Below are 26,957 nucleotides of genomic sequence, written 5' to 3'. Positions count from 1 at the left end.
TCAGGTCACCCTCCTGGATTTAGGGATGCACCAAACCAGGGAGCTGGCATGTGGGAATGCCCTGGTCCAGATCAAAGAGCCCCAGCCCATTTTCTGCTCCTTGGGCAGGGGAAAACCTCTCCATCCATGTCCCCCTTCTCTGTTCAAGGGTGTAATTTCACACCCTAGGTACAAATACATGTGTTTTTATATACCCACACACACAAGGCATTCAAAGGCAGCAAACAACAGACCATGTTTTGTTCATAAACCTCAAGAACTCCATGGGCTTAGCTTGCTTTGATGAGCACTGTCCAGCTCCAGCAGATGCACTTGGATTACTTCAGTTTTTCAAAGTCCTTCTGCCCAAAAAAATGGTCAACTCAGCCCCCCCTTTTCAGGGAAGGTCAGTCCTCCCTTCTGTCCCTTCATATGCAAAAATTCATTTATCTACATTCAATATCACTGGTATTTTAGTGCTGAAGCAAGGTTTAACAGATGCTGTGATTCTTCAGCTGGCTGTGAACTCAAATTCAGTCAGCAAATAACAAACTCAGCCATCCCACTGCTCCCCTACCAAGGGGATTCGTGCTGGGACTGCTGGGGGCCACCCTTGTCCATCAGGACTGGCCACTCACTCCAGGCAGGGAGCCTGCCTGGCCTCTGTGCAAGCATGGGAACATGCCAGAATCCCTTTGGAGCCAGTGCAACCACCCAGGCACCAAAGCAGCTCTGAGAAAGGGCTGAGATGGGGATCAGGTGTACCTGGTACAGCTCAGAAACCTCTGAAAGAGTGTGTTAAGAAAAGAGCCTGGTTAAAACCAACAGACATGGGGATGAACAAAAAAACCTGCACATCAGCAGCTCTGCAGAAATGTCTGTGAAATGGTCAGAAGGAGTTAAAAATCCAGTGGCTTGAGCAAACAGGGAAGTGGCAGCATAGGAAACAAGAAAGAACTACTCATGTTCTTTGTTTACCAGCTCCGTGTTAGCCATGTCAAAACAGTCTTTGAAGAGAAGGCAGGTTTGGAGTGGAGGCAGTAACTGAGATTCCATCTGCTGATATGGGAGAGGTACTGAGGGGGAAACTGGCCAGAACCTACTGACAGCTGTACAGATGCCTGGGCAGAGACAGCAGAACAACAGAACAGAGGAAAAGATGGAGATTCAGAAGAGCATATTCCACAACTGAGGGTAAAGTCAACATAACTGAGATCAGGCAAGAGATAAAAGAGAGTGTCCAGCATGGACACCTTCAGCAGCCACTGGGGATGAGTGAGGAAACTCATCAAGGCATTCAGCAAACCCAGGTGGTAGCTGTGGAACCAAAGTTCTCGGAAAGAATCTTTCCTTGTCCTCCAGTTTCAGTGCAAGATTGCTACACATACACAAATCCCTGCTTGCCCTTTTGAGCTGCGTGACAACACTGAGATTTCCTTCAGTCTCATGACCTCATACATGGCTTTACACATTTCCCAGCACTATTTACTCACATGGGTATGTGTTTGCATGGCAGGGCTTTGAATCATGAAGCAGATACTTTTCAGAGACATACCTGAGCTCTTAGTCAAACCAAGCTTTGCTGTGGGTTCTTACCCCAACCAGTAATTCTGTGTGAGCTGCAACCAGGACCAACCCCTGTGAGGTTGCATCAGAACTTGTATCTGTTTCCTGGTCAGCACCTCTCAGAGGCAAAGCTCGGAAGAAAGAAGCCAACATCAGTAAAGCCCTTTGCTTTCCATGCACTGCAGGAGGTCCAGCAGGAAGAGCCACTACAGAGCTCAATGGTGCCTGCACAGCCTCACAAAGAGATTTCCTTGCAAACAAAGAGACTCCCTTGACTGTCACTAAGCATTTGCCCTGTCTGTTGCTGCTTAACAACACAGAAATTGCTAATCCATCTGAAGAGAAAGGCAAACCACGTGCCTATTCCTCCTCCCCACAGCATCAGTACTTTTGCTAAGGGGCAAGTTCATTGGTACATCATTGTTTCCTTAAGTTATATTCAAACTCCTTTGTTCCCCACTGTGAAGTAAACATTATTTCCCCTACCCCAACAGCAGGGTTTCATTTTTAAACAAGCTGCTTACCATACCCCAGCCAGAAGGCTGCAAAAGGTCTGCAAAGCAGAATTCAGTGAAGTGTGGTGTTGTACAGAAAATGCACATGACCCCAGATGTGCATGTGCACACAGAGGTACCAACAGGCAAGAACCACCATCCTATGGGAGAATACCAGTCCCTCTACAGCTGTAACCTGCCTCTGGCTAAGGCTTAGCAAAAGGTGCAAGTACAGAACTATAATGCTTTGCAATCACTACACACTGATATATACTTAGCTTGTCTATTTTGGCAACCAATCCTTAGAGAAACAAATTTCACCATTAGGCTTTGAAAAAACTTCTGATTGTTTCACACTTACTGCCTTGTACAAGGCCAGCAAACCAAGGCAGCTGCTACAGAACTACTCAGTCATTGCTTCTGATCCTCCTCTTCCAGCACACTCATGAATTCATTATCTTGTTCTTTTTTCAGACATCTCTCCTGAGCTGAAGACTGTCTGCTTCAACAGAGCCTGCAACACTCCCTGATTATTCTTTCCAGCCATCACTGTGCCTTTTAGTGTCACCATTTATCCAGGAGCAAGCGGGCAGACTCTCTCTGCACAGTGCCACAGCTGTCTCCGGCTTCCCACCCCTTTCCCAGCCCACTCCCAGGGCAGCTCCTGCCATCCATCAAGCTAAAATCAGAGCTCAGGTTGCACTGAACGTCACTGCAGCTGCAAGATCCCTCCCTCCAAGTGGGAATAGCTCCTCAGAGCCTGGCACTGCCCACGTGCAGCTCACCCCACTGCTCACCCAGGGGACAGCACAGCCTCTTCCTGACAACAGCCTCAGCTTCAGCCTGGGAAGTCTCACCATCCACAAGTTGCCACCTCTAAAACTAGGAAAAAAAGGAACAGGAAGCCTAATTTAGATGGCTGATGGATATGTCACTCCATAAGTGCAGCCCTATGGCACAGCCTGGGGGCCTGGACAGGAGGACTTTTGGTCAGAGGGTAACATGATGCATGAAAACAACCAGGAATGAAGAGAAGAAGGGAAAGCATGTTGGAGGAACACTTTTCTGTTAGCACAAGGGGTGCCCAAACAAAGAGCCTGCCAAGATGACCCAGTTTTTTCACCTTTTTCCCTCCTCCAAAAGGCCACGTACAAGGCTGGTGCTCCCAAACATCTCTTGAGGTCAGACTAATTATAGCCACCATAATTATTGCCCAAACGATGGGAGAGCAGTAGGAATCTGCTTCTACCTGTTGGGACCTTGTTACCTTGGCAAAACTGAGGAGAGCATGCATAAAACCATCTGCATTTTTACACAGTAGGTGTTCACAGCTACTAATCCACCTGCAAAGAAATACCAGTCCCTATGGACAGCTGCCTGCAAGTCAGATCCTTCAAATGCAATCTGCAGTGCAGGCAAATCCATGAAATAAAGAACTGTGCATAGGGGTGAGAGGGCAATCCAACCAGGGTGCTGAAACAGGGTGAAATGCCTTCTCTTGCATAGGGAACAGTGCAAGAAACAGCCCAATGAAAACAAATGGGGGATTAGTAAATTAAACAAACAAACCAACCAAAGAAAATTAGCAGTCTGGAACACAGAACAAAACACCCCACAAGGACCCAAAAGTAATTAGCAGATTTCTGGAATTGAAAGGTGAGAAGTTGCTTGTTTTTAGGACAACAAGCACTGAACCTCGTGCTGCTGTGGTCAGGAGAAATCAGGTTTTGGGTATGGCAGGTATTGATTCAGCTGGTCTTGGCAGAGATGAAGGTGGAGGGCAGGGTGAGAGGCCAGACCCTGAGAAGGACAACTGGGGCACCCTGATGTAACCCACCCCTTCCAATGCCTGCAGCACTAGGAAGCAGTTTTCCAATACAGAGCTCTAATGGAAAGTACATTTAACATCAACAATCCAGCTCCTGGCAACCAGCCTAGCATTTAAATTACATTTCATATGAACAGTATCCAAATGAAAAAGAGCACAAGTGGCTTTTAAATGGCACTGTCTCCGTGTTTCCCTCTTACCAGCTTATTTGTCAGCTCCATTTACTGATTGTATGAAAGGTATGTTAAGGATAAATTGTAAGAGATTCCATTCTTGCTCAGTTTGTTTCCAGGAAAAGCTTCCTCCCTGGTTTGCCCTCCCACTTCACCAGGTAGCTCCATCAGCCTAGACTAATAGATGAGGAGGAACAAGAGCTGCCCCCACCTTTTCTGACAAAAGCTGTTTGAAATTACTTTAATTTCCAAAATGCAGGTCCAGGCAAAAGCAAAAAGCCCAGCTTTGTTCTGTAAAAGGAAAAGCTAAAACCCACTCCTCTGTTCAAGCCCATTTCCTTAAGAGGTGTCCTGGACTCCAGGACACTCACAGTCCTTGGGAAGAGGGGCATTTGCTCATGTTTAGCTGAGTGCCTGTCAGGCACCTCCTGCACAAAACAACTGCTGCTGCTCATGTGGCTGAAGCCATCAGAGCAGGCAGCTCTGTGCCGTGAGCAGTGGTTTGGATGAACAAGCATTTAACCTTCCTGAGCCAGGTATTCCCTCCTCCTGGTGTCCTCCAAGTCCTCCAGAGATCTGAAGTCTGCCCATGTGTGAAAATAGAAAGTGCAGATGATGTTTGAGGCTGATGCTGGTGTCTACAAACCATCCCAGCTCCCCAGTCCCATTGTCTGCCCTGCCTTCTTGGCAAAACCATCATGGATATGCACAATTCCAGGTGATTTTGGGTTCAGAAACCAGGATTTGATCAGTGCTAAAGGGCTGTCATGCTGACAGTTTTTGCCTCAGAGGCAACATGCCTTGTGGAGTTCCACAGTCACAGATCTCCAGAGAGCTTTACCAATGCACCCTCACACCCACACAGCATTGCATGCCAGTATTTTCCTTCTTCAGACAAATTTCAATGTCTCATCAATTGTTACCAACACACAAACCTCTTCAGAAACACTACCCATCACTTACTGCGTGCCCACTGTCTACCTACATGTGCTGCATGGCAGAAGGAAAGTATGAAGCTGACATAATTCCTACAATAAAGCATTAGTGGAAAAACCCCCAAATCCAGTGCCCTGCTACTGTTACTACATGAACTGCAACTTTATGGGGGAAATTGTGCAGTTTTTCAGACATCTGATGAAAGGTTTTAGAAAACCTTTAGATGAAATGTACTTTAACACCAGGAACTAAGAATTACAAAGATGGAAAGCATCACTTCACAGCCATGGTACTTGTTGCTGACCACCAGGTGAGACTCTGCCCAGGTACAGCAGTGCCTGGGGCAAAACATACCAAAAAGCAAAGTGCTTTACTGAAATAATTTCAGAGAGAAGCATCAACATCTTGATTTCAGGTTTTGAATGCTTTGGCATGCACTGCTCTTGTTCAAGTCTTTGTATAATGTGTTGCCTTAGATAATTCCAGAAATACGTGACTATAATTTACTGTTAAAGTGGTGTACTGACTGTTTTAAGGTGCAATGAATACCAAAACAACAAAAAACTCAATGAAAACTTCTGATTGTCAGGTAAAACTAGACCTGCAAATAACAGTTAAAGCAAGCAGCTTTGTATGTCTAACTGAGAACATGAAACAAACAGTTTGACTGGCAAGAAAATTAGTAAGCACAGATAATACATTTGTATGTTATTCAGATAATACATTTGTATGTTATTCAGATTTGTATGTTATTTAGATAATACATTCGTGTGTTATTCAGTTCTGACAGCATTCCAGCCATGGAACAGCAGCAGTCTTTCAGGAAAACTTCCCCAGCTCTGAAACACTGGTGGATTAAGTGGGAGATACTACCCAGAGCAGGCTGATTTTCCAGCACCTCAAGCAGAAGCACACACAGCTCCCAAGGCACAGCTATGTTGCTGTGTGCAGACAGAAATATAAGCATTTTCTACAGCTGAGATCTCATTACTCAGAAGGAGATTTCCATGATAGGCTGGAAAATGGAATGAAACTGAGATTTCTCCACCCCCCTCCGTGTTTTCTCACTTTTTCTGCTTTTCCATATCTTTCATGTGGCTCTAACAGGATGCTTTACTTTGCCTGTAGGGCATATGCAAAAATCCTCTTTAATGTCTGCTTGTCACGGGCCACTCCCAGATTCTCCCAGTGGTCACCAAACCAAGAAAGGCTTTGCCTTACCCTGTCAGGGGCTGAAAAACTTCCACACATCAAGGGACTGCCCTCAATAGCTGGTAAGACCAAATAACACCTCAAGAATACTTGATAATCCTAGCGTGGAAATCTCTCTCTCTGATATTTAAGTGACAGAAACAGCAGCTTTTGTTCAGCATAAGGAATACAACAGGAGGTCCATTCCCCAAAGCTCCTGCAATCCCAGCCAGGTGTGGGCAGGCACTGGAGCACAGCACTGCTCCCTCCCAGGACAGGGTGCTGATGGCAATTCCACACAAGGGGATCACAGAATCACAGAATTTCTAGGTTGGAAGAGACCTTTAAGATCATCGAGTCCAACCCATGTTCTAACACCTCAGCTAGATCATGGCACCAAGTGCCACATCCAGGCTTTTTTTAAACACATCGAGGGATGGTGACTCCACCACCTCCCTGGGTAGATGATTCCAGTATTTGACCACTCTTTCTGTGGAAAACTTCCTCCTTAATTCCAGCCTGTATCTCCTTGGCACAGCTTGAGACTGTGTCCTCTTGTTCTGTCTGTTGTTGCCCGGAGAATGAGACCGAGCCCCAGCTCACCACAGGCACCCTTCAGGAAGTTGAAGAGAGTGATAAGGTCACCTCTGAGTCTCCTTTTCTCCAGGCTGAACAACCCCAGCTGGGAAGGGCTCCCAGGACACAGCAGTGAGGGCAGCCCAGCACTGGCCTGTCCCTCAGCAGGGCTGTGAGGCCAGAACTTCAGCAGGAGCCCTGGGGAAGGCAGGCTCTCCCACGCTGGGCTGGGCAGGCTCTCAGGCTGCCTGTGGGAAGGCAGGCAGGGTGCCAGGCCTGGCAATACCGACAGCCTGCCTGAATGACTCGGGTCCTTCCTATCTTCCCCTATTCCCAGAAATGACGGTGCTATTTTCTACTCATTGAGCCACTGGCTTTGAGGTCAGCAGGAGGAAGTTGAGAAAGGCAGGATACACAGCCCAGAGAGTAGAAAATGTCAATACTGACAGCAGAGAATGAGTGAACCTGCCCATTCAAGGCTCCAGTGCCCACAAGAAGTTTTCAGGGAGCCCTGACAAGCTTCCAGCCGTGCCACAGAGAGATCACAAATGCGACAGGAGAAATGCTGACCTGTTTCTTGAACATCCAGAGTTACACAAACTTGTTCTGCCCTCATAGAAAAAAAATAAATCAGGTAACATATTAATCTGATCCTGCACAGAAGTACCTAAGAACAGGCAGCTCCTCTGTTTAGGGCACACAAAGCCCTCCAGGTACTTCTCCATCGTCCCAGTGCAATGCTATGAGCAGGAACATCTCTGCTTACACTCACTGAACACCTCTGGCTTTCTGAGCAGAAAACCACTGCCAATTTTAAATGTAGCATGGCCCTGGGGGACACAGGGCAGCAGAACAGCAGAGCTCTCTGCTCTGACTGACACCAGGGCATGGCCTTGCAGGGTCTGCTCAGACACACAGAGCCCCCACCCATGTCACAGTCCCTCCTTTACAGGACAGGCTCCTCTTCGACCTCTGCTGCAAGGACACCCACCAGCCTCTGCAGATTATCAGTTACAGCTCTCACACCCTTCGGGGAATGACAAATCAGTATCTAACAAAGATGGCCTTTATAGCATGTGAATAAGAGAAGAGGGTAGCAGACTTTGTGCTGCAGAAGTTCCTGTGCTTGGTAAAACCACTATTCTGTGCAGTAGGAGATTATTATCTAACATGCACATTAATCCCTGACTGTCCCCAAAAAGCACTGAAATGCGATCAGAAAAATTTATAAAGTCTCAGTGTTTTCAGCCTCCTCCTCAGTCTACCTGATATAGCAATGTTATTATTATCATCATCAAAAATTTCTAGGAAGAGTCACTTATTATTTAAGCAACTGATGAGAAATACTCCACTGCTAGCACAGCAGCACTTCCCACACCTTGTATCCTATCCCTGTATTTACACAGCACAAGGAGAAGGCAGCTGCTCAGCACAGTCATTATAACTCACCCACACTCACCACCTTACTCAGACTTACCCTATTTACAACCAGGTTGTTCACACACGTCTCGTAGTACAGGCATCAAAAGCAAAAAGTGTCTCTTTTTTTCCTTTCAGATAAAGCTAAACACGGAGCTGGGATGAGTGGCACTAGCCTGGACAGAGAGGGGCTGCCCACATCCATGCGGCAGAGACAGGACACGAGTCCTCTCCGTCCCTCATTCTCCTATTTCACCGTGACATTTAATTATCCAAATGAGGTGTCCTCAGCTATAGCAACAGAAAACATAAATCCAGGACAACCATAACGGCTTTAAAGACACGATGCAGCACTATTATTTTCACTCCGAGTGCTGCCATACCTCTCGCTGTACACTAAATAAACCCGAGCATCAGTTCCACCCGTGCCCACCCGCTCTGGGTGCCCGCCCCGGGTCACGCACGGCCTCAGCCGGGCAGCGCCGCGTTCCCCGCGGACAGGGCAGCGCTGGGGGCCGCAGCCCCGCTCCCCGGGCCGGCCTGGACCTGTCCGGGGCAGCTCTCGGACAAAACCCGCACGGCCGGCGCTGCCAGGCAGGGCGGCACCCCCGGGCTGGGGGAGCTCACCAGGCCCCTCCTGCCGCGACCCCTCCGCAGCGCTGTCCGCAGGGCGGGCACGCACTGCGGGCTGCGAGGGACGGGACTGTTCCGGCCCTTCGCCTCCGGGTGCCTTCCTCCCTATGCCCCTCATCCTCCTTCTCCTCGTCCTCATCAGTCCTGCGTGGCCCCGCTCCCCCCACCCGCCGTAGCTCCCACCCGCGCGGAGCCGAGCCGAGCCGAGCCGAGCCGAGCCGAGCCGAGCCGAGCCGAGCCGAGCCGAGCCGAGCCCAGCCCGGGCCCCCCAGCCCCTCACGGAGCCCCGATACCTGCGCCCTGCGCGTCTCGCGCCGCCGCCCGCACCTGCTGCGCACCCCGCGGCACGGTGACGTCACGGGAGATAGGCCACGCCCCCTCCGAACGGGGCGGATACGTCACGGGCCGAGCCCCGCCCTAAGGAGGCGTGCCCACAGTGGGGGCGTGGCCAGAGGAAGCGGCCAGGGCGGCCCCGGGCCCTGTCCAGCTGCTGTCCCTGTCCCTGTCCCAGCCCCAGCTATTGCCCCGTCCCTGTCACTGTCCGTGTCCCTGTCCCAGCTACTGCTCTTGTCTTTATCCCTGTCCCTATCCCGTCCCTGTCCCAACTATTGCCCCTGTCGGTGTCCTAGCTACTGCTCTTGTCTCTGTCCCTGTCCCTACCCCGTCCCTGTCCCAACTATTGCCCCTGTCCCTGTCGTTGTCCCTCCCCTTCCCTAGCTACTCCTCTCGTTCCTGTCCCAGCTATTGTCTCCTGCCCCTGTCGTTGTCCATGTTCCAGTTACTGCCCTTGTCTCCGTCCCTGCACCTCTCCCTGCCCTGTCCCTGCCACAGTTATTGCCCTTGTCTCTGTCTGTGACCCGTCCCTGTTCCTGTCCCAGCTACTGCCACTGTCCCTATCCCAGCCCCATCCCTGTCACAGCCACTGTTCCTGTCCCCGTTCCTGCTCCTGTCCCTGCCTCAGCCGCTGCCACTGTCCCTGTTGCTCTGCATGTCCCTGTCCGTGCCCCTGTCCCTGTTGCCCCGGCCAGGCAGCGGAGTCTCACCAGGGACCCCCGGGCACAGCAGGGCTGGGTTGGTCCTGCAGCCCCTTAAACCTCGCCCTCGCTCCCCTCCCTGTGGGGCCGGACAGGACACCTGGCTGGGACCAGGACACCTGGCTGGAGACCCGGACACCTGGCTGGAGACCGGGACACCTGGCTGGGACTGGGACACTTGGCTGGAGACCGGGACACCTGGCTGGAGACCGGGACACCTGGCTGGAGACCCGCACACCTGGCTGGAGACCAGGACACCTGGCTGGGACCGGGACACTTGGCTGGAGACCGGGACCTTTGCACGGGCGCTGCCGCCTGCTGCTGATAACGGGACACGTGCGCAGGAGAGGGTCCAGGCACAGAGCCTGGGAAAGCAATCCCGGGCTTGCCCAGATAAAATAGGTCAAGGACAGCAGGTTGGAGCGTTCAATCACCGTCCCTGCCCCTGGCACATGACCGTGACTCACCGGGGTGGCCAGCGGTGAGGGGACAGCAGCAGCCACCTGTGGAGGGATGCTGTGCCCTGGGGGTGTGAGCTGGGCTTGGGGACCCTGGTGGGAATGTGGCTGGGGACCGTGGTGGTCTCCAGGGAGTGGAGCAGCATGATCTTGCTCCTGTGTGTGCTCACACCAGCTTCTTTTTCCCCACCATCGATTAGTAGATCTAATCAGGCCAGCTTAATGCTGGGTCCCTAATGAGGCTCAACCAGGAAGAAATTATTTAAATTAGTTACATGACGTGCTATATTCTTGGGTGAGAGAAAAACAGGATACACAGCTACCCCAAGAACTCAGCCAGCACCTGAAGGGTATCCCAAAGGAAACCTGCTGGCTGACGGGAGGTGTGGGAGACATTCAAGAGCCCTTCCAGGGCACCAAGAAGAGGCTGCAGTTCCCTGGATGCAGGCAATGAGGCACCATCATTCCCCAGCCTTGTCTGCCCCAGCTGTGCTGCCCTCCTCACACAGAATCACAGAATCATTTAAGCTGGAAAAGCTCTCTGAGATCATTGAATTCAATAATTCCTCCAGCACTGTCAAGGCCACCACTAAACTGTGTCCCCAAGTGCCATATCCACATGTCTGTTAAACCCTCCAAGGATGGTGACCCCACCACTGCTGTGGGCAGCCTGTTCCAATGCCTGAACACCCTTCTGGTGAAGAAATTTTCCCCAATATCCAGCCTAAACCTCCCCTGGTGCAATCTGACACCATCCCCTCTAACCCTGTCACTTGTTGCCTGGGAGAAGAGGCCAACTCCCTCCTTGTTCCAATCTCCTGTCAGGGAGCTATAGAGTGGGAGAAGGAGTCCCCTGAGCTTCCTTTTCTCCAGGCTGAGCCCCCTGAGCTCCCTCAGCTGCTCCTCATCAGACCTGTCCTTCAGACCCTTCCCCAGCTCCATTCCCTTCTCTGGACGTGCTGCAGCACCCTGATGTCTGCAGAACCCCCCAGAAGGCAGTTTGCTGCACAGAGTGGGGAAAGACCCCAACCAACCAACCACCAACCAACCACCAACCAACCACTAGCCAACCAACCAGCCAACCAACCAACCAACCAGCCAACCAGCCAACCAACCAACCACCAGCCAACCAGCCAACCAACCAACCAACCAGCCAACCAACCAACCAACCAACCAACCAACCAACCAACCACCAACCAACCAACCAACCAACCAGCCAACCAACCAACCAACCAGCCAACCAACCAACCAACCAACCAACCAACCAGCCAACCAGCCAACCAACCAACCAGCCAACCAGCCAACCAACCAGCCAACCAACCTACCAACCAACCAACCAACCAGCCAACCAACCAACCAACCAACCAACCAGCCAACCAACCAACCAACCAACCAACCAACCAACCAACCAACCAACCAACCAGCCAACCAACCAACCAACCAACCAGCCAACCAACCAACCAACCAGCCAACAAACCAACCAACCAACCAACCAACCAACCAACCAACCAACCAACCAACCAACCAACCAGCCAACCAGCCAACCAACCGACCAGCCAACCAACCAACCAGCCAACCAACCAACCAGCCAACCAACCAACCAACCAAAGAAACCCTCTGGATCATTTTGTGCCACACCAGTGGGTCCATGTGGCTCACATGCAGGGTGTGAGGAAGGGGAGGGCTGGCATGAGGCGCCAGGGGAAGGCACTGCACATGTGGGCATGAGCTGGGGCTCTGCTCCACTGCCCTGGAGCTGCAGACAATTCCATCCCACCCCGTTTCCTCACCCTACAGTGTCATTTCCATACACCTTTGGGAATGAAGCTGCCCAGCCAGGAGCTCAGAGCAGAAGCAATGCACATGGTTCTGCTGAGCAGCGCTGCACTTGTCCTGGTCCCTGCCTCCAGTGCCAGTGGCCACTCACTGTTGTCCTGTTAAACATTAACTGGGAAAATAGCTTGGAAAACATTGCTTGGCTGCATTAAAATCTTCAAAGGACACTTGATACTTACATATCCTTATGAGCAGTTTGCACATACTTTGAATACTAATGCAGGTCAGGTTTATGGCTCTTATGATCCCTCCAGGAGAAATTATACACTAATTTCTACGTGCAGCTGTTTTTACCCTGGGAACAAGGCTGGTAGGGAATGCCACACAACAAATTGGGATTTACCTCCTACAAGGAGAAGACAAGCTAGCTGTCCCCTGGAAAAGGAGAGGCAGGATGCTGAGCAAGGCCATGTGGAAGGCACGTTCACCCAGTTTCCATCAGGGGTGTTAGCACATCCCCAGGAGCCACCTGAGGGGTGTGGGAGAGCCCTGGAGGTGTTACACATGTTGGGCTGGTGGGTTCTCATGGGCTCCCAGGGAGGCTTCCCTGTGTGTGTGGTGTGGCTGCAGCTGAGGGCAGGGAACCCCTGAGACACAGGAATGGAGTGGTTTGAAAATGGTGCCTGAGATTTTGGAGGACAGGCCAGGTTTTGCACCATCTGCATTTCTACCAGTGTTTTTTTTTCCCTTTCTTTCTCCTGTTCCCTGACATGATCCACTGTTATTAGCAGATGTGGGAAGGGAGGTGTGAATCCTGTTTACTGGGAAGCCTGTGCTGCCTGGAAACTCTGGTTTAGCAACATTTATCTCCCCCCAGCCCTCCCTGTGCCTGGCAAACTCAGAGGCTCCATAATCAAAGCTTTTGTCTTTGCTGTTTACTTTTTTTCTTTCCGATTGCCTGAACAGCAGCAGCCAGAGGGAAGGAGCTGACCTTGCCAAGGACGAGGGCAGGAGCTGGACCTGGACAGCACAACAGGCTGTAGAGAGCAGGTGAACAGGAACAGCAAAGTGCAAGGCCACTGTGGTGGCTGCTTGCCCCCATTCCTGCTGGTTTTACACCTCTTTCCACACAGTAATTTGGTAAAGCCTGTTGCAAAAGCCTTGTGAAACACCCCTGTCTTTGCAAGGGCTCTGTGTCACTGGGTCACAAGGAGCCATGTCACTCAGATCTTCTCCTCCATGTTTTGTCTTCCTCCTTGACTTTTTCCCCTGCTTTTGCAACATCTGTCAGCTTAGTTTTGGAAGGGAAACGTTTAGGGAAGGGAAAGGCTGCAGGCAGGGCTTTGTTGGTGGTTGGTTTTGGTGGAGGTTTCTGCAGGGCAGAAGGGATCAGGGAGGAGATGTCCCTGTCCTTGTTTCTGTGACAGTGCCACGTGAAGAGATCCATGCCCAGACTCCCACCAGCCTGTGCCTTCCTTCCCACCACATGCCAGTGCCTCCACAAAAACACGTTTAGGACCTTGAGAGCAGATCCAGGATCAGTGTAACAGCTCAAAAGGAAAATGCTGCCTGGGAGATAAAAATCCCTGGATCTGCACTCTCTGTCCTGAAATCCCAAGCCCTGCCTGGGACAAAGATCTTTCTTACCCATCATCTTCACTGTTGGGAAATTTTCCTGACTTGCTTGATCAAAATTCATGGTTTGAAAGTTCAGATCCACAGTGATCTGTGGCACAGATCTGTTGAACAGATTCAATGTCCCTTCCACATCTGTCCAAGCTCATCTGGGTGAACCTAAGCCCTGCACTCTGAAAACTGGCTCTGTGAGAGAGGAGTGGTGGTTGTTCTTCCCTCCTTACTCAGGATGGGTTCTGCTGTGCCTCCCAGTGATTTACAAAGCCCTCCAAGTGCCCCTGGTCCCAGCAGTCCTGCCTGCAGGTGAAATGGAGGGTTACTGGCAGCACCTCCCTCCCTGCCCTCCCCTCTTCACAGGGCTGGGAAGCTCCATGTGCTGGGGCAGTGACAAAGCTGTCACACAGCTCATGTGTCCCAGCCCGTGCAGGATGGTCCTGAAGCTGCTCTGCTCCTCTGCTCAAAGGTCCCGGGGCTTTGGTGCTGGGTCCTTCTGAAGGATTGGGTTTCTGCTCTTCCTTACACTCAGTGTCCTTTGATCTTTGCCTGCTTCGTGCTTATCCCTCACTCCCACTCAGTAAAGTGAGATTTATGCTGGTAGATAAGATAGGAAGGCTGTTATATTTGGGTGTGGGAACACAAAACATTGTCAAGAGCCAGGCTGACCATGAATGGAAAGAGAACAGATCACCTGGCAAGGTCCAAGGCTCAAGGACCCCCTTACAGAGGAGCCTGTGCAGGGGAAGCCAGAGCCATTGCTCTCCTCCTGCTACACCAGGCTGAGAGAGGCTTGGGATGTCTCTCAAATCCACAGATGATCCCTGCACTCCAGTGTGGCCGCTAGAACTGGGATGTGCTCCATTGAATTTACAGCTGTAGGTGCTGTTCAGCTGGCTCCTGGCTTGCCATGGGGGTCACTTCCCTGACTGCATGTTAGAGCCTGGTGCTCGTTAGTGGCTGCTTTTTGCTCTCACTGCTGCTGCAGTGCTTATCAGCTTGCTGTATCATGCCTGGGAACACTTTGATAACAGCCAGGATGGGCCTGGGCTGGCAGGTGGCCAGGGCAGTGCTGCTGTGTCTGTGCTGAGAACTCAGGTCTGAGCCTGAGCTGAAGGGACTGGGAGGTGTGAATGAGCCCAGCACGGTCACAGATCCACCTGCAGGCCTGGGGAGCCCTGCCCTGGCAGGGGGTGCCTGAAGGAGAATGGCCCCTGTGGGGTCTGAGCTGGAGCAGGTTTGCTGCAGGACCTCTGGGGAGATCCAGGCTGGAGCAGCTGGTGAGGAGCTGCAGCCCCTGGGGAGGAGCCAAACTGCAGAAATTCGGGGAGAGCTGTGTGCTGTGGGTCAGACAGCAGCAACCCTGCATGGCCTGCTGTGCCCTGCTGCCCTGGAGGACTGGGATGTGACCACACTGATGGGGACTCTGGCAGGAGCCCCTTGGGGAAGCCAGGCTGGAGTTCAGTGCAGTGTTAAATCAGGAAACCTGGCCCAAAAGGACCAGGGATGGAAATTGCAATGGATCTGTAAATTGCTGTAAGCCATGATTAGAGTTGTGTGTTTCAGGAATTTCTAAAACAGGCACCATTGAACCCAGAGCAGGAGGAGCCTCCCAGGAAGCAGAGGCAAGGCAGCAGTGACCTGACCTGAGCTGCCTTTGGTGCCCAATAACTCCCCCAGCAGAATTCTGCTGTCCTGAGTGCCCACCAGAACAGATGGAGCTCAAACCATGGACTAAATGAATTAACAGGCATTTTGCTGATGCTTTATAAACATTTTCCAGAGTGGTCCACAGACTAAGGGAATGATATCTGTGTGTTAGATCAAAGAAAGGGAAGGGGGGGTGGTGGCTATTGAAGTTGTACTGAATAGTGTGGGACCTGGAATGCTGTAAAGGGTATGGAATATGAGGTGGAATGTGCTGGGTTTGGCTGGAGTAGAGTTATTTTCTTCCCAGTGTGCTGTATTTTGTATTTGTGCTGAACACAGGGGTGATGATATGGAGATGTTTTTGTTATTGCTGAGCAGAGCTTGCACAGAGCCAAGGTCTTTTCTGCCTCTCAGGCTGCCAGGGGAGCTGGGGGTGTGGGGAGGAGACAGGGGCAGGACAGGAGATCCCAGCTGAGCACAGGGAAATTCCATAGCATCAGATATTCCTGAGCACAGGGATATTCCACAGAATCACTGCTCGGGGTGGCCCGGGTGGCACTGCAGAGTGGGGTGTGGGAGGATGGCCATGGCCATGGGGATGCTGTGGATGCTCCACAGGCAGGTCAGGGAGGGCAGGGGGTGCAGGATGAGGCCCCAGCAGAGCTTTTACCTGCAGGATGGCTGGGAAGGGGGCATGATGAGACAGAGGGGATTATATCTTAGTGTTTGCAGCTTTCTGTTGCCACCTTCACAGGGCTTACAGGAAAGATGGGGCAAGAATATTTACAAGAGCATATAGTGACAGGCAAGGGGGAGTGGGTTCAGACTCAAAGAGATTTGGTTTAGATTAAATATTAGGAAAATATTCTTTGCTGTGAGGGTGGTCAGGCCCTGACAGAGATTGCCCAGAGCAGCTGTGGCTGCCCCTGGATCCCTGGAAGTGCCCAAGGCCAGGCTGGATGGGGCTTGGAGCAGCCTGGGACAGTGGAAGGTGTCCCTGCCATGGCAGGGGTGGCACTGGGTGATCTTCAAGGTCCCCTTCCAAGCCAACCCATTCTGTGATTCTGTGACCCTTCAGAGCAGACAGCTGCAGGTGTCCTGTGGTACCCAGGAGCCCTTGGCTCCCACAAAGCAGAGAGAAAGCAAAAACATTATTGCTTTCATAACAGTGCCTTGTGCTTCCTACAAAGCACTTTATCCCAAGGATGCCAAGTGTTTTGCAAGATCTTAAATAATTAAGTATTAGATCAGTGCCATGCAAGACAGAAATAACTCCCTCCCTCCTTAAATTCATCTGTCTGGGATGGCCCACATGGAAAGGAAAGGAAAGGAAAGGAAAGGAAAGGAAAGGAAAGGAAAGGAAAGGAAAGGAAAGGAAAGGAAAGGAAAGGAAAGGAAAGGAAAGGAAAGGAAAGGAAAGGAAAGGAAAGGAAAGGAAAGGAAAGGAAAGGAAAGGAAAGGAAAGGAACAATTACCCAAAGCCCCAATGCTCAACGTGCTCAGAGCAAATCCTGAGCTGGGGTTCCCTGGGACACCAGGGGGGACATGAGGCTGTTCAATGGCAGTTCTTTTCTGACCTTAATTTTGTTCAGGGTTTTGCTGGAATGACGCTGGGGTTTGGCCCTGGTCCTGGAAGAGCTGGGCATGGCCCACACCTGGAGAGCAGTGCTGCTCTGTGCCAGGCTCCAAGCTGCAGGATTGAGCTGCCTCGAGCCCTGTGGGTGATGTTGGAAGCTCCCTGTGACATGAGCCAAGGGATTTGGACTGAAGCAATCCCAAACCCCACAGGACACCCCCATGATCTGCCTGCAGCCCTTGTGCTGGCACTGCCCCAGGGCCAGCCCAGCCCCATGGCACCTGCTGAGATCAGATCCTTGTGGAATTGCACCCTGGGCACTGGCAGGGCCCTTCCCCTGGACCTGTGAATCCCATTCCTGTGCTGGAAATCCCATGGGACAGCATGTGGGCATCTCTCCTTGTAAACAAGGGCTGTGCCAGCCCCTTCCCAGCCAGCCCTCCCTGCTGCACACTGACCTCATCTCCAGATGCCTCAGCAGCAGTTTAGCAGCTCAAGGGCACAGGAAAAGCCCACCTCTGTCTTTGCAGGTGTTTAGGTTTGTTTCCAGCTCTGCCTTTCCCCCTCCCAGCAGCAGGACCCAGGTAATTTCAGCCTTGGCTGTGCTGGAGGGATTTGGTTCAGCAGCTTCTGTGCTTGAATTCTCCTTTTCTGTGGGAACAGCATCACTGTGGTGTCACACAGCTCTGGAAAAACCTCCTGCTGCTAAGACACAGGCACAGAAAGGTGATGGAGGGAGGTGAAGGCTGAAATCACTCTGGGATGTATCCTAAGGAGCAGCTGAGCTTTGCATGAATTTAAACTTGCCAAGAGGGAATTTGGATGTGCAATCCTGACAGCATCTCACAGCCACAGGAGCCCTGTGCCCTGCTGGGACAGGTGAGGGGACAGCCCAGCTCTGCAGCAATGCACTGGCACCCTCTAATGACACAGTTATGAATATTCAGGGACCTCTCCTGCAGCCCATCCTGCTGTGCTGGAGCTCCTGGAGCTCTGCTCACAGCTATTCTGGAGCCTTTGGTGGGGCAGGGCTCCCTCTTCTCCACCTGCTGTGCTCCAAATCCACAGCTCAGCTCCCTTTTGGAGCTGAGTTTGGTGCAGGCACCAGGGAGGGTTTGTGGCTGTGCCTTGCTCTGCCAGGTGAGCTGCCAGCCAGCTCCCTGATCCCTTCCCTCACCCCAGCAGCAAAACCAGCTGGGTTTGCCCCTGACCACTGCCACAGGAGGGCTGGGGAGCCTCTGGCCAGGGCCTGTGGCCCAGTTTTGGCCACACTGCCCAGGCTGGCTCAGGAAATCCCTTTGCTCCCCCTTGTGCTGCCCCAGAGGCTCTGGCACATTTTGCCAGCTTGGTCACAAAGCTCCAACCTCTCCTTTCCAGCCCACCCTGGGGCAAAGCCAGAGAATGTGTCCCTGAAATGGGAGCACAGATCATGGCATGGCTTGCATTGAAAGAAGCATCAAAGCTCATCTTGTTCCACTCCCTTGCCATGGCAGGAACACCTTCCACCATCCCAGGCTGCTCCAAGTCCTGTCCAATGTGACCCTGAACACCTCCAGGGATGGGGCAACCTCAGCTTCTCTGGGCCTCACTGCCCTCACAGGGGAGAATTTTTTCCCAATATCGAATTTAAATCTCTCTTCTCTTAGTTTAAAACCATTCCCCCATGTGCCATCACTCTGTGCCTGTGTAAAACATCACTCTTTGTTTTTTATAAGCCCCTTGAAGTCCTGGAAGGTGACAATGAGGCCTCAGCTCAACTCCATCCCAAATGATGCTGAACCTGGTGAGAGCCTGAGCTGCACCATTGTCCCCTTGGTGACATTGTGCCATGGCCAGCAGTCTGGGTGTCCAGCCTGGCCTTCACACAAGCACAGCAGGGCACAGAAGCCCAGGGGAGGGGAGGCTCCTCTCCAGCCTCCCCAGCCCCACTGGGCCTCGCTGCCTGGCTCTGGGAGCCCAGTGCAGCTCAGTTTGCTCTCAAGGATGCTTCAGCCCTGCTCAGCCACCTCACAGGGTCTGGTGGCAGAGCTGCCACGATGGCACAGAGAGGGCAAACACAGCCAGCTCCTCCCTGGATGTTGTGGTGGTTGATAAAAGGCTTTGGTGCTCTGGAGCTGAGGTTGCCATTGGGAGGAGCAGGGCAGCCCCACTGCTGTCCTGCCAAACTCGTGGGCAATCAGCACCTTCCCACCTCAGCTGGGAGAAAGGGAGAAAGGGAAAAAGGGTGGGGAATGGCTCTGGCAAAACCAGGACTGTGGATCTTGTACAAACAGCCCAATGTGATCCTGAGCAGTGAATCCACAGCCTGAGCAGGGCCAAGAGCTGCCAGGGGAGCCTTTGTCTCCTCTGAGAGATGTGAGGGCTGAGCTCTGGTCCATGTGCCATCCCTCCTGGCCTGCAGGAGATGCCTAGTGCTGTCACCCTGCCAGATGTGCCCAGGGTGGGTGAGTGTGGGGAGGCTCCAGGGTGGGTGAGTGTGGGGAGGCTTTGGGGATTTACAGACAGGAGCAGAGGGGTAGGATGGGATGGGAATGGGGATGAGACAGGAACAGAATGGGTATGGGATGGGGTGAGGGATAGGGAGGAGGATGAAAGGGATGGGGACTGAGGTGGGCTTAGATGAGGTAGGGAAAGGGATGAGATAAAGGTGGGGAGTGGGATCAGGATGGAGAGGAAAAGGGGAAGGAGGTGGGATAGAGGTGAGGAGGGGAAGGAATAGGCTTGAGATAGAGCTCATAGACAGGGCTGAGGAATGGAGCTGTGATGGAGCTGGGGAGAAGAAGGGAATGGGAAAGGGGAAAGGGGGAATCAGCTCTTGTTCAGACAGCACACGTTCAGGCAGCAGCTCCTGCTAGCTCAGCCCCATTGGCCACAGCAGCTTTGGAGAGCCCTGAATGCTTTTCTCTTCTGCTGCTGTCCCAAGGGGCTGTGCTGCTCTGCCAGCCAACTGTACCAGCAGGATTTTATTTTACATTTATTTTCCTAATGGCTTGGGTGGCCTGAAAACTTGAGCAGTGAATTGTGACTGCTCAAGATTGGGTAAAAATCCACACAATGGCTGTGCACTGCAGTGTGGCACCAGGGATGAGTCACTGAAATTGCAATTAGGAAAGAAAATAACAGTGGGTTTACAAGCTCCTTTCCAGGAGCAATGCATTTCTCTGGAATTACAATGGCTCCTTAGAGTGGTTCATGAGACACTGCTCCACATCAAAAAATACATGGAACTGGAGGAAGCAGTAGCTGATGTAAAACAGTTTAACAGTGAAGGGAGGGAAGAAAAACAGCATTAATTTTTGCAGTGACAGCATTGGGAGGGGCTGTGGGGTGAGCAGAGGAAACCACAGCAAACCCCAGGGATGTGGGACAGTGGAGCTGTGCCCACATGGAGCCCAAGGTGATGCAGGAGTCTGGGCAGAAAGGGCACACAGGGAAGGAGGCCCTGGGAGTGACAGGGGTCCCACAAGTGCCCCCTCCTCAGCTTGCAGAACCTCACTGGAGAGAACCTCTCAGCAGAGTGCAGCAAGCAAGGAAGGTGCATCACCCTTGGATTGCTGGAGCCCTGGAAAGCAAAAGTCAATCTTTTGTTTGTCTCCCAAGAGCTTTATTTGGCTTTAGTCTGAAAGGTACAGACTGCTTTGCAGTGAGCAGGGGTTTAAAGCACTGGACAAGGAAACTCCATTGGCAATGGGCACAGATTTAATCCTTGTGCCTTGCACCAGCATCAGGTGTCAGCGAGTCCTGGGGAGGGGCTGACCGAGTCCTGGGGAGGGGCTGACCGCAGCCCTCCAGTCCACGTGGTGCCAGCAACACTTCTGACTTCTGTTCCCTCTCTTCCAGCCGCCCCAGCTCCAGGAGGAAAGGCCAGCAGCTCCCAGGGGCTCAGCCTGGCTGGGGCACAGGGGCTCCCTGTGCATCCGTGGGGCTTGGCTTCACTCCCAGGTCAGCAGCTGCACAAGAAACTCTGCAAAACCAGGGCCCTGGGGATCCTGATCACCTCCTCCACCCCAGGAGCAGGGCAGAGAGCTGCTCCTCACCTTCTCCAGGCCAGCAGCAGGCACCAGCCAGCTCTCACCTGTGGGCTCTGAACAGCCCTCATCTGCTTGGATTGCCATGTTTTAATGATTTTAATTAAACACAGAGATGTTCCAAGGTGGGGACCAGGCAGATTCTGCTGCTGCTGTCGGGAAGCAGAGCCCTGCCTGCTCTCTGTGACCATTGTCCTGCACTGTCACCGTCCCCAAAGCCACAGGACACAGCACCAAGAGGGAGCCAGGGCCCATGTGCCATTTTCCTGTGCCCTGAGGCTCCTGAGCAGCCTCACAGCCATTCCAAGGTGTTATCAGTCCTGACTGCCCCAGGACTCCCAGGAGTGTCAGACCTGGTCCCTGGCTGCAGCCTGGCTTCCTGGGGAGCAAGGTTTGGTCTCCTCAGCTTCAGTGACACGAGGGAAGACTCAGTCCTGGTCAGCACAGGGTGACATTCTGGAAACAGCTGCCATTTGGCTTTGGGAGGTGAAAACACAGAGGGTCCACAGCTGGTTAGACAGGTTTGGGCTAAAAACAGCTTGTGAGAGAGACTGCAGGGTCAGGCGCCTCATCTGAAGGTCATGAGTGAGACAGGAACTGTAGACTTCAGAATCCTGGAGGGAAGGAGGGTGAAAAGCAAGAGCACAGCCCTGAACTTTGTGAGAGCAGACTTCAGCCTCTTCATAGGTCTGCTTGTAAGAATCCATTGGATGAGGCAGAGAAGTACCCAAAGCCCACAGGAAAGCAAATGTCACTCCTGTCTTTAAGAAGGGCAAAAGGAGGATCCAGGGAACTACAGGCTGGCCTGCCTCACCCCATCCCTGGAATGGGAGCAGCTAATCCTGGGTATCATTTCCAGGCACATGAAGAACAAGAAAATCATCACTGTTTGATTCCCCACGTGGAAAGTCATGCCTGGGGTGTGTGTCCAGTGCTGGTCTTCCCAGCACAAGGAGAGACTGGAGGAACTGGAGACAGCTCAATGGAGAGAGCCCCAGAGGGGGTGCAGGGACGGCATCACGTCCCATGAGAGAGCTGGGACTGTCCAGCTTAGAGAAGGGAAGGCTCAGGGGACCTCACAGTGTGTATAAACACCTGAAGGGAGGCTGGAAAGAGGAAGGATCCAGCTCTTATCAGTGGTGCCCAGTGACAGGAGAAGGGACAATGGCACAGATGGAGACACTGGAGGATCCCTCTAAGTGCCCAGGAGTTATGGAGTCTCCATCCTTGGAGCCACCTGGACAAGGTCATGGCCAAGGGGCTCCCATGGCTGAGTGGGGTCAGAGCAGGTCCCTGCCAGCCCAGCCAGTCTTCAGGTGTGTGATTCTGTCACGGGGCACAGAAATGCCAGGGTGAGCTTTGGGCAGGTGGGACAAGGTGGGCTGGAGCAGGTGCTGCTGGGTGCCCATGTAAAGGACAGAAATCCTGCAGAGGTTCCCAGCTGTCCCTGGAGGTGGCACAGTCACAGAGCTGCTCAGTTTGCTGGTTTTGGTGTTGAGCCAGGACACACAAATGCCACTGCATTTCTTCTGTCACACTGTGAGCATTCACCATGGGAGCACCAGGGGTGTCCTGCCCCCATCACCTGGACACCAGTGAACACCAGGACTGAGCCCAGCCAGAGAAGAGCAAGGTAAGAACAGCACAGTTTGCAGAATAAGCTGATTTATTGTATGGGCCAGAAGAATGCTAAGTGCTTAAATAACTGCTTTAGCCTATGTTTAAACAGCTACACAGCTCCTTTGAATTTTCAGAACTGCTGTGAGCTGAGCTGCTCCTGTGGGACACAGGGAGTTTGTTGAGCTGGCTGAAAGACAAATTAGAGGTCAGCTTTGGGCAATTTTATTTCACAGTCCTGGGCTGGTGCTTCACACACACACACACAGAGATATTTCATGTGAGCATCTATCTGAGTGCCAGCAGCAGCACACACAGAAATGAAGCACTGTCAGCCTTGCCCTTGATTTATGAGGCTTTGAGGCAGCCAATTCCTTCCTGCAGAATGAAAGCTCCTGGCAGAGCAAAGGTGGAGAGGAAGGGTCACTCCTCCTTTCGCTGTCAAACCAACCCACAGGTGACAGCTCTGCACCTTCCTGAGTGTGGCCACTGCCACCTAGGGGGCTGAGCCGGGGAGGAGAGAACATTTCCCGCCGGGATTGATGGAGAGAGGAGGGATGTGCACAGGGGCTCGGACTGTGCAGCCCACACGGGGGGGGGAGAGTGAAGGGGCTGGGGGTCCCTGTGCCTGCCTGCAGCCCCTCTGTGCCCTCTGCCCTGGGCAGGAGGGAGCGCCCGGGATGCTCCATCCCAGCAGCACACCTCCAACATCTGCAGGGTCCCAGAGAGGGGGCATCTTCCCCCTTTATTCCCCCTTAGCCTCACTTTTGCTTTGCATTTCCTCCTTCTGCCCCTCTTGTGGAGCAGAGCAGGAAAAGTCACTGCAGATGTGCCAGGGGAGCTGAGTGGCACGACCTCATCATTCAAATGCCTATTTTATGCTTATAGAAATGTCCAGCCTGGATTTTGATCCAGCTGTGGAAGCTACAGCTGCTGGAATCTCTAAGATGCTTTTTTCTAAGGAAAATATAATGGCACTGTAAGTATTTTATAGCAATTAAAAAGAGCAGTGAGTTGCAGCAGGAGTTTCAGGAAAAGCAGGGTTATAAAACCTTTTTTCTGCAGCGCCTCGGGGGTAGCTCGGCTGAGCTGTCACTGCAGCCTCTGGGCGCTGGGGAGCAGCTTCAGGGCTCCCTCTCCTGCCTGGCCGCCCCTCCTCATGCGGCTCGGGGCAGCTGAAGCACCCTGAGATCTCACACGGACACATTTTGACTCAGATTGGCCGGAATACAAAGGCTGGTGGGGAGGGGACTGTGGGGAGCATCCCCAGCCGGGCCGTGCCGTGGGCTGGGCACGGATGGAGCCAGGGATGAGCTGACACGTGGGCAGCAAAGTAGGCCAAGAGCTCAGCTCCAGGCTGGGCAGGGATGGAGTCAGGGACGGCTGCGGGCTCTGCCGCAGGTCCTGGCAGGGAACAGGGATGGGGAACACCCCTGGGAGAGCGGGGCTGGCGCACAGGGACTGCCCTGCCACCGGCACAGGTGCCCCAGGGGACATCCCAGGGGGAAGTCGGGCAGAAGGGAGAGGAGGGAATCCCGAGAGCCGCACAGGAGTTACCACCAGAGGGCACTGAAATATTGCTCTGTGAACAAATGGTGTTTCCTAGCGAGACGCCAGCTCCGGATTGCCTGACAATGCACATCTAAGCCTGAGTCATTGCTGGCACAGAAAGCAAAGGAAAGCTCTCAAAAGGCATTTGAGAAGTCATGCATGAATGGGAGTTTACTAGCAGGGCACAGAGGATTGAACTTTTCTTTCAGCCGCTTTCAGAGGGGTCTGCCAAGGGGTCTCCACCCTGCCGGGGGCAGCGAGGTGAGCGGAGCCTCAGCAGCCCCTGAGCCCGCGCTACCCGCGGGGCTGGCACCGGGCACGGCTCACAGTGCCCTGCCTGCTCCTCTGGGCAGCGCTGAGACAGGGCTACAGCCCTGCCAGGACCTGCCTCAGCCCTGCTGTGCTGCTCACCCGGAGCATCTCTGCCCTGCTGTGTGGTCCAGAGCTGGGCACAGATGGAAACGTTCTGGGTCATCTGGGAAAAACTGCAGGGAACGGGTGAGGAAGGAAGCTGTAGGATTTGGGTGGGTGCCAAATAAGCCATGGACTTCAGGGGGGAGGACAGCCAGGTAATGAAGGTGGAGAACCACTTCACGAGGATGGAGGAGAACGAATCCCATGCTGGTGTTGTCACAGCCCAGGGTGTCTCAGAGAGGCACCCTGGGGCTCAGGGCAGGATGGGGGAGGTGGGGGCTCGTCCATGGCAGCTCTTGGTGCCATGCTTGGGGATCTGCTCTGAGCACAGAGCTTCATGAGGATCCCGGGGCCAAAGCAGGGAGAGCTGGGAGTGCTGCAGGTGTGGGTGATGGGGAACTGAGGGAGGGTGGCCACTGGGGAGGAAAAGCTGACTGCACATGACAGAAAGCTTGTGCTGGGAATGTTAGTGACACCTGCACATACCTAGAGAAAATGGGTTTAACCCTGCAGGGAGAAAAGGGACCCCAAGGGCTCACAGGAGGATCCCTGTGCCCTGAGAATCCCATCTGGGTGAGCCCAGGGTGGTGGCAGGACAGGGACAAGGCTTGCTTTATGATGAGGCATCTCCCAGCATCTCCTGGGATCATCTTCAAGCAAATTCTGCTGCCTTTGGGGCAGCCAGAGGCAAATCCTGGGCTTTGCAGCAGGGTCTCCCAGGATGAATAACACGAACACTCTGTCCTTGGGAATGGCTTCCAGGGCACGTGGAGAGGATTGAGGGGATCCCTGAGTGCTGCAGCACGTGAGAGCTTCTGTCTGGTGGGGCATGGGAAGAGCAGAGATGGTGTGGGAGGCAGTGGGCTCCCATCCCTGGGATTCTCCCATCAGACCTGCCTGGCACGTGCCCCCCTCACTCCAGCCAGGGCCACTGCCTGTGCCAGGGCTGGGCTCCCTCATGCTCTCAGGTCTGGCTGATTATTTGCAATTAGCACTAATTAGTGTCTCTTTTGACAGTGCCTTGTCTCTGCTTTCCCCTGCCTTGTCCCTGCCCCATCATGCTCTGTGCTGGGCCCGTTTCCTCCTGAGGCAGAGGAGTCAGAGGGGGAATTTGGGGCTCCAGGGGGAATTTGGGGCTCCAGGCTGCTCCCCTGGAGGAGCTGCCCACAGGGGCTTCACTCAGGAGGTGTCTGGTGCTGTCCTGGGGGCTCCCTGGTTTGCCCCAGGTGTGCTGCCCAGACTGTTGTGGTTCTGGTTCTCCAAAACCAGATTTTGAGAGTGATATTATGGGGTGTCTTTGACCACTGCTGGCAGAACGGGACTGTGGGGGCACTTCTGGGCAGCCCTGCCCTTTCCCAGCCCCCCAGAGCCATCCCAAGCCCATCAGGGGGCTGAAGCCATAGGGCTGGTGGGCACAGAGTGGCTGGCACTGCCTCTGCTCCTGGCTCTGCAGGTGCTCAGGGTGTAAAACCCTGCTGGGAATTGGTACAAGAGAGCAGACAGGAACATTTAGAGCTGTCCCACCCTGTGCAGGAGTGAGCTGGGGGGGCAGTGAGAGGGACAGGAGAGAAGGCCTGCTTCCCTGGAAACGAGGAGAGACAGAGAGGAACCCTCAGCCAGGAAGGATGTAAGAAACATTGTGAAAATAACACATCAAAGAATCACAGGGTCACAGAACATGCTGAGTTGGAAGGGACCCACAAGGATCATCAAATCCAACTGCTGGCCCTGCACAGGACACACCAACAATGCCACCCTGTGCCTCAGGGCATTGTCCCAGAGCTCCTGGAGCTCTGTCAGGCTTGGGGTTGTGACCACTGCCCTGGGGAGCCTGGTCAGTGCCACCACCCTCTGGGAGAACAACCTGGGTCTTGTGAATGCCAGAGAGAATTGTCCACTCACCCCACAATATTTTAGAGCTGATTAATCTAATAGGCTGCACAGGAAAGTGTTATCACCTCCACCTCCCCAGGCTTGGAGCCTGATTGCATCAAACATAAATCTTGTAAATGGATTTGTACTTTTCTCTGGGATTTATTTTAAAAAATTAGCATTTTATTTAATCTCACAGCCATTCAATGTGTCAGGGAGAGGTGGAAGCTTTGGGCAGAATTCAAGTGCATTGCATTTGGGCTGGGGTCATTTTGAGGTCATTTTGATGGGCTGCAGCCTTGGCAGCAAGTGTGGTCTGCATGTACTGATGAGAAACCTCTGGGCCAGCCAAAAATCAGTTGGGAAACAAAAGGAAGGCTCTGTTCCTGTCCAGGCACAGGTGATGGTTTTATTTGGGGGTTGTTGGGTTTGGACACAACTTTGGTGGATCTTTGTGCTTGTGGGTTTGTATGTCTGGTTGGAAGAAGAGCTCAGGACTGCCCAGGAACTGCTGAAATCCCCAAATCCTTTGTGCTTGGCTGGATTAGAGACCTGAA

General features: G+C 53.0%; 1 protein-coding gene across 4 annotated transcripts in view; it reads right to left on the bottom strand.

Annotated features, from left to right (window-relative positions):
• CYSTM1 (cysteine rich transmembrane module containing 1) overlaps window positions 1-26,957 on the bottom strand; it is a 67,195-nt gene that overhangs the window by 14,888 nt on the left and 25,350 nt on the right. Inside the window, exon 1 of one of the 4 annotated variants that reach the window (XM_066560419.1) lies at window positions 9,089-9,190. The exons of 1 other annotated variant lie outside the window; for it this stretch is intronic. The gene's annotated coding sequence lies outside the window, so the exon portion shown is untranslated. Of the gene's footprint in view, window positions 1-2,836; window positions 2,922-9,088; window positions 9,191-26,957 lie in introns of those variants that run through there. 2 more of the 4 variants (XM_066560421.1, XM_066560420.1) reach the window with 2 other exon arrangements.

The sequence above is a fragment of the Molothrus aeneus genome, chromosome 15 (assembly GCF_037042795.1).
Source record: "Molothrus aeneus isolate 106 chromosome 15, BPBGC_Maene_1.0, whole genome shotgun sequence".
NCBI lineage: Eukaryota > Metazoa > Chordata > Aves > Passeriformes > Icteridae > Molothrus > Molothrus aeneus.
Note: the sequence above shows the minus strand (reverse complement) of the source record. Positions and strands in the feature narration are given on the sequence as shown.